This window comes from Amblyomma maculatum, chromosome 6, assembly GCF_055883805.1.
Source record: "Amblyomma maculatum isolate TAMU_Amacu chromosome 6, ASM5588380v1, whole genome shotgun sequence".
Taxonomy (NCBI): Eukaryota; Metazoa; Arthropoda; class Arachnida; order Ixodida; family Ixodidae; genus Amblyomma; species Amblyomma maculatum.
The window spans coordinates 69,615,721-69,623,455 of record NC_139349.1 but is presented as its reverse complement, the minus strand read 5'-3'; positions in this window follow the sequence as shown (position 1 = coordinate 69,623,455).

Here is a 7,735-nt window from a genome sequence, read left to right as displayed (position 1 = left end):
GGTCTTTAGTGTCATGTGGCCGGAGGCCACCGCGTCCTTTGGTCGTCCATCAGGAGTGTTTCATTTTCTTCCTGCTTTAATTTCTTCGCTGGTCTTATAGTGAACGATACAGCGCAATGCTGACCTTTTCGCCCGAACCTGGTGCAAATTTAGGCCAGTCATTCGGCGCGTCGCCAGCATTTCGAATATTTTTTTTTGTTTACTTCAGCTATGAAACATGATGTCGGGACGTGGTACAAGACGTTCATAAAAAAAAAAGAAGAAAGTTGTGGTTTAGTTCTGGTTAACCCTAGCTGAATTGCGATAGCTACGGCGGGAGCTTCTTTTGCCTGCTACAAACCGCTGGTGGAAGGCTCTCATCAGAAGCGTCCGCTCTTCGGTTTACATCAGATTTTCCCTGCGGTTAGCGAACCTACGAAGCTAGCTGGCTGGTGCTGCATAAATGAACCGCAATAGTGAAGCGTACTGCTTGTCGACCAATTCAGTTTCCTCCTTATCTGATCTGCCAGTTCGGCTTTGTCAAAGTGTGCAGGCATGTGCGCTGTGGTATTTCTCTTGCACATTCTCTTTCACAGCGTTCTGACGCGCGTGATACAATTAGTGGAAGCCTTTCGGTGCAGCCCTTACCGGTTTTAATGGCTCCCGTCTTTTGTCCTTCTTGTGCCACACAAAACTTGCGTCCGCTTCTATTCATTTCATTCTGCCGCCATGTTCCTCGAGTTTCTTTTTCCCGCGGAATGGGCACTGCGTTGTTCGGCGGTATACATATGAGCATATTCTTCGCGCCCTAGCGAGGGAGATTTTTCTTTTATGCTCGTTTCTTTTCGTTTCCTACTCACGTGTGTTAATATACTTACGCAATGCAACCCCTCACTCCTTGTTCTTCTCTCACCCTCTCCATTGTTCTCTTGGGAATCGCCGAGTGTTGCCATCTTCCATCATTAGGCGGGCACATCTCCATCGCTAAACGGGTGCGTTCTTGCTTCTCGCTCCCGGCGCCAGGAGGTGAGCTCGTCGCGGGCGCATTGCGTCCGTTCGTCGAGGTGTGCGATGTGTTATGTCTCTGTGTAATACGCGGGACAGGACTACGTGCTCCGCTGCCGGAACGAAGGTGTAGCGCCCGGAGGGCCCTCATTGAAAAGCAGCGGGCCAGCCACTTCCCCGCTCGCGTTGCCGCTCACATCGCTATTGTCTTCCGTGATTTGACAAGGAAATGCTGGAGCGGGATCAAAGGAGTCGGCATATTGTGCCTGGCTGGGGAATTCGCGCGCTTCGCAGGACCGCGACGGGCAACAGGGCGGTATACCGGGCCGTACAAGCCGTCTGCCGCCTCTGCGAATCTCCTTCCCGCTCTGCATAAACCAAACCAAACCAGTTTGTCTGGTTGTTTATTTACTGTGCATATACCAACAGCGCCCGAAGGCGCTATTGCAGCAGGGAGGTAGGTTAACTAGGTACGTAACGTTTGCATGAGGTCAGTGCGAGGAAGCACACGTGCGTTAAAAAAGAACCATCAAAATGGTAAAGACGCAAGCCGTTACAGTTCGAACAAAGCCCGAGCGACATTTCGGTTTTCCTCCAGTAATTAGCATTTTGTGACAGTCGGTTACATTAGCTGATGGTGTGCGGGGAAAAGCAGGCTTAAAATGTATTAGTTCTGCAACCTCTTTCTCCTGTTAACGGGTAAGTGCAGCTTTAAAGTCAGCATAAACAGGCGGAATAGTTATCGTGATTAATATTTTCGATACTGTAAGCATTGAATGAGTCTCGCTTAAAAGCGCTGAGTTTTCAACCAGCAAGCGTGTAGAAGCGTGTGGAACCGAGAAGCGTGTAGAAGGCCGCTCGTATTACATATATTGATGCGCCCTTCAACGTGATGCTGCCTCTTAATGCGCAGGAGTGAGCTCTTGCCGAATAAAAATGGAGAGTTGGGCTGGTTGGTTCACGGTCATATTGGAAACAGCGCCGAGACCTGACGAAAGGAAGGAATTAATACAGCACAGGCGCTACTAGCAAATTGAATATTATTTCATAAAGGTAGAAATATATGCTGCATCCCCTAAAAAAAAAACACAGATTCAACTTGCTGCACATAAGGAAAAGACGAAGTGAAAGGCACCTGCTCTAAAATAAAAGTTAGGCCGACGTTTAAGCTTCGTCTTAAGAGTAGATGCGGTAGCGCCTTTAACACCGCCTTCTCATTCCTCGATTTTTTAACATTGAAACACTAGCACAGAGCTTTGGCAAAGTGTTAAACGCATTTTATTATTTCACAGGAAGGGAAAGGCGCAGTATCTGTCTCACTTGTTTCTGTGGACACCTGAACCTCGCCGTAAGGGAAGGGAGGAAAGTGGGAGTGAAAGTGGTAAGAGAGAAAGAGGAGCCGTAGTGGAGGGCTGCGGATATAATTTCGACCATTTGGGGATCTTTAACGTGCGCTGACATCGCACAGCACACGGACGCCTCTTCGTTTCGCCTCCATCGAAATGCAGCCGCCGGCTGCGTTTCTCGGTTTTAAGGAAAAGGAAGGCGCCTACTTTTTCGAGGGGCGCCTGCACTTGCAATGAACGTCATGCAATTGGGGGTAGATATGTCGTCGGTTCGAATTGCTAAACTAGCCTCGAACTTAACTATTTTTTTTTCAGACGCGTTTTTCCTCAAAAGTAGAGTACGGCGACGTCTTTGCGACGAACGAGACGCAATCGCTGTCCCGTAATGTGCCACTTGTCGTGTTGTGTTCCTTCCTTTCATCCTCTCAGCGCTGTCTTCACCATGCTCTCGTCTAACTGCTTCGACAAACAGATTACATTACCTTCGCTGCTGTGTGCAAGAAAGGAGAGCGGGATTAGCTGACCAGATGGGCAGGCACGGAATCTCTTCTGTAGGCACCGGGACGGCTGTTCGCATTCAGGCAAGAGATGCGGTTTCGTAGCGGGGCAAGGTCGTCTCCACCACGCGGCATTCAGATAAAGTCTGAAAGTTGGGTGGTTGTTGCGTGTGCGCGGGTCCGCTTATCAAGTGAAACTCGTGGCCTGAACAACAACGTTATCGCACTGACTGCCTGATTTCGATCTGTTTCTTTTCTTTTTTTATCCGGGTCGCAAGATAGTTCTAGACACTTAACATAGCCTCCGTGTTTGAAGGCGAAAGCTGGCGAAAAAGCATGCTTTTTTTGTAGATCACGTAGTGTATTGGCGTCTGTTGTGCACGCCGTTGTCCCACTCGCTTCTTCGTTGGTTCGACAACGCGAGCGATGGACTCTAATTCACGAATCTTCTCTGAGACTCGAACCCTCGACATCGTTGTCTACATATGACGCACAGTCGTTATTGCGGGTGTGTGTTTGGTTTCACTTTGGTCGGGCTTGAAGGACAAGTGTGCAAAGCGAGGCAAAAGTCAGTGTGGTCCATGGCATCCGACAGCGCGAAAAAAAAAAAAAAAAAAAAAAAAAAAAAAAAAAAAAAACGTAGGCAGGAGAAGGACGACACAGGACGAGTAGTGTAGATTTCGCTATATAAAATAATAACGATAGATTTGCCCCCTCCCACTGCCTTGTCGTGGCGGAGGGGCTTGCGAAACTCGATGAAGTCGTGAGCTCTGCTGTGTAGGGCCACCCAAGATAGACAGGTCACGGCAGAGAGCTGACAAAATGTGATTCACTGGAGAAGGAAATGGCAACCCACTCCAGTATTTCCTGCCAAGAAAACCCTATGGCCAGTCACAATACCATTATCGATATGGCGCCGGAAGATGAGCCCCCCAGGTTGGAAGGCGTCCCACATGTTACTGGGGATGAACAAAGGGCGATTCCTAGTAGCTCCAGGACGAATGAAGCGGCTGGGCTAAAGCCAAAAGGACGCTCAGTTGTGGATGTGTCGGGAAGCGACCGGAAAGTCCGATGTTGCAAGGAGATATATCACATAACAACATGGAATGTAAGATCTATGACGCAAGGTAAACTGGATATCGTCAAGCGAGAAATGGACAGATTGAACATTGATATCTTGGGTATCAGCGAGCTCAAGTGGACCGGAATGGGAGAATTTAACTCCGGCGACCATTATGTCTTTTATTGGGGGCACGAATCCAAGAGAAGGAATGGGGTCGCTCACATAGTAAACAGAAGAATGGGCAAAGCAGTGCTATTGTACAACCCCAAAAACGACCGAATGATTTCACTTCGGATCCAAGGTCACCCTTTCAACATAACAGTTATCCAAGTCTATGCACCGACCACTACTGCTGAAGAAGCTGACGTTGAGAGATTTTATGCGGACCTACAATGCCTTTTAGACCGCACCCCATCATCAGACGTCGTTTTTCTCATAGGAGACTGGAATGCTAAGGTCGGGAGTGAAGAAATATTCGGAATTACAGGCAAGTTCGGTCTTGGTGAGCCAAATGAAGCTGGGCAGAGGCTAGTAGAGTTCTGTCAAGAAAACAACCTGACCATAGCGAATACTCATTTTCAACAGCACAAGAGGCGCCTGTACACATGGATTTCACCGGACGGTCTGTACAGGAATCAGATCGATTATATTATTTGCCGGCAGAGATGGAGAAGCGCTATACAAGCAGTAAAAACAAGGCCTGGGGCCGATTGTGGCACCGATCATCAGCTTCTTGTTGCCAAAATTAAGCTTCGATTGAGGAAAACGCAGAAAACTAGAAGGCCTTTCAGGTATGATCTGGATCAGATTCCATTAGAATATGCTGTGGAAGTGAGGAATCGATTTCAAAAATTAGATCTAGAAGACAAAGAGCCTGAAGAGATGTGGACTGATGTTCGTGATATAATACAAGAAGTTGCTACTAAGGTAGTTCCAAAGCAAAAGAAATGCAAAAAAGCAAACTGGTTATCTGAAGAGGCTTTGCAAATAGCTGAGGAAAGGAGGATGGCAAAAGGTATGGGGGAAAGAGAAAGATACAAGGTTCTCAATGCGGATTTTCAGAAAATAGCAAGGAGAGATAAGAATGCCTTCCTGAACAAACAGTGTCAAGCAGTTGAGGACAACAGCCAATTAAGGAACACAAGAGCTCTGTATAAGACAATCAAAGATATCAAAGGAAGCTTCTGTGCTAAGCTGGGCGTGATAAAGGACAAACGAGGCAAGGACCTCACTGAAGCCTCAGAGATAAAGAAGAGGTGGCAGGAATACACAGAAGAACTGTACAAGAAGGACCCGGATGTGCAAACCCAAGATAGGACGGTTGTGATTACTGATCTCGAGCCGGGCATCCTGAAGAGTGAATTTGAATGGGCCTTAGCCAGCCTTGCTAAGAACAAAGCTAGCGGAATTGATGGTATTCCAGCTGAGTTGCTTCAAAACCTCAACCACGACGCTGTTAACACACTGCATACATTATGTCAAAAGATTTGGACAACCCTGCAGTGGCCACAGGATTGGAGGAGGTCAGTTTACATCCCCATTCCAAAGAAAGGCAGTGCCAAAGATTGTTCCAACTACCGCACGATCGCGCTTATTTCGCATGCTAGCAAGGTGATGTTAAAAATCCTGCAAGGTAGACTGCAGCAGTATGTGGATCGGGAGCTTCCGGACGTGCAAGCTGGGTTTCGCAAGGGCAGAGGAACTAGAGACCAAATTGCCAACCTTCGCTGGATCATGGAAAAAGCAAGAGAGTTCCAGAAACCCATTTACTTCTGCTTTATTGATTATGCGAAAGCGATTGACTGCGTAGATCACAGCAGATTGTGGCAAGCTCTCCAAGAGATGGGAGTTCCAATTCACCTCATCTGTCTCCTCAGGAACCTTTATGAAGGGCAAGAGGCCACAGTCAGAACTGGGCATGGCCTTACTGATTGGTTTCCGATTGAGAAAGGGGTGAGGCAAGGCTGCATACTGTCGCCCTGCCTATTTAACCTATATGCAGAGTGCATCATGAGGAAGGCCGGTCTGGACGAGTCTTCAGCTGGAGTGAAGATTGCTGGAAAACGTATCAACAACCTTAGATATGCGGATGATACCACTTTAATGGCAGAAATTGAAGTGGAACTCAAGAGACTTCTGATGCGCGTACAAGAAGAGAGTGAGAAGTTTGGGCTTAAACTGAACATTAAAAAGACGAAGATCATGGCGTCTTGCCCTATCAAGTCCTGGAGCATCAATGGACAAGAAGGGGAAACTGTGACAGGTTTTCTGTTCTTGGGCGCCAAGATTACCTCGGAAGGAGACTGCAGCCATGAAATTAGGAGACGCCTGCTTCTGGGAAAGAGAGCAATGGTTAGCCTTGACCGCCTAGTAAAGAGCAGAGACATTAGTCTACCAACCAAGATCCGTATAACCCGTGCTATGGTCTTTCCAGTTGTGATGTATGGATGCGAGAGTTGGACTGTAAAAAAGGCTGACCGCCGAAGAATTGACGCGTTTTAATTGTGGTGCTGGCGAAGACTCTTAAGAGTTCCTTGGACTGCCAGAAGATCAATTCAGTCGATATTGTCGACCATAAACCCTGACTGCTCATTGGAGGGTCAAATTTTAAAGTTAAAGCTCAGCTACTTTGGTCATCTGATGAGAAGAGAGGAGTCGCTGGAGAAAGATTTGATGTTGGGAAAGGTTGAGGGTCGCCGGAGAAGGGGTAGGCAGCGAACGCGATGGTTAGATGGCATTCTCGAGGCATTGCAGATGAAGCTATGTGATGTTAAGAAGATAGTGAGAGACCGGAAAGCGTGGCGTGACATGGTCCATAGGGTCACGAAGAGTCGGACACGACTGATCGCCTGAACTGAACTGAACACCGGGGTAACGTTTTTATTACTTGTCTGCAGCTGAACGCCATATATTACGCTGAAGGTGACGGCATCTGTAGCTCTGTGGGCTGGTGTGCAGCAACGGAGAATTGTGGAAGCATGCCGGGTTTGAGTTCTACTGCGAAGGCGGTATCAGGAAGCTCTGCGACCCATTTTTGAGGAGTCCAGTATGATAACCGTGCCAGTTTAGATGCTGCACCGCTGAGGCAGGTGGCTCCCGCCTTACGTAGCGCTGTAGGGAGGCTCGCTGATGGCTCTGCTTGGGTCATGATGCTAACAGTTGACCTTAGCGCTCGCTGTTTTTTTGTGTAGTACGACGACGCAAGGCTGTATAAGTGTGATGCCCTGGAGTCGTCAATACGCGCCTTGGCTGCCTGAGAATCATGTCGCCGGATCTTGTTCAGGTTCCATGCACTCAGATTAGTGTTATGCTTTCCTGGAAATCGACGTGTCTAGGAAGCGCAGGCTGCTTGGACTTTATACCTAACCCCTTACTGACCCGGGAGGTGGCTCACCTGCGTCTCATTCGCGGATACATTAAAAGAAGCCCATTGATCGTCTGACAAATGTTTTTCTTTGTTTTCTTTTTCTTTTTTACCGAAATAAAGTTTTCACCATACCACCATTCCCTTCACCGACTCAGATTGCGCTCAAATCCGCTTACATTCAAGACGGTTCATGCTCACATATTCTCATCCGTCAATGCCGACAAAGGCTCTAGCACTGACACTCCGAAGGGTTCACTCGCAATCACGTGGTGCCAGTGAGGCTAATGGAGTTCGCTCCTGGATGAGCCTACCGACCTGTGGTCTCGGTATTTTTCTGTCTTGCTCGCTCTGTGCTCGCGTGGTCACCGAGCAAAACTGGTTCTTCTTCTTTTTGCTTTCCCTCTCTCTCTTTAGAAGGGCGCGCATGAACGCGCATACGAGTTGCATGATATCTGCCAACAGAAAGCGTGTGGGGTGA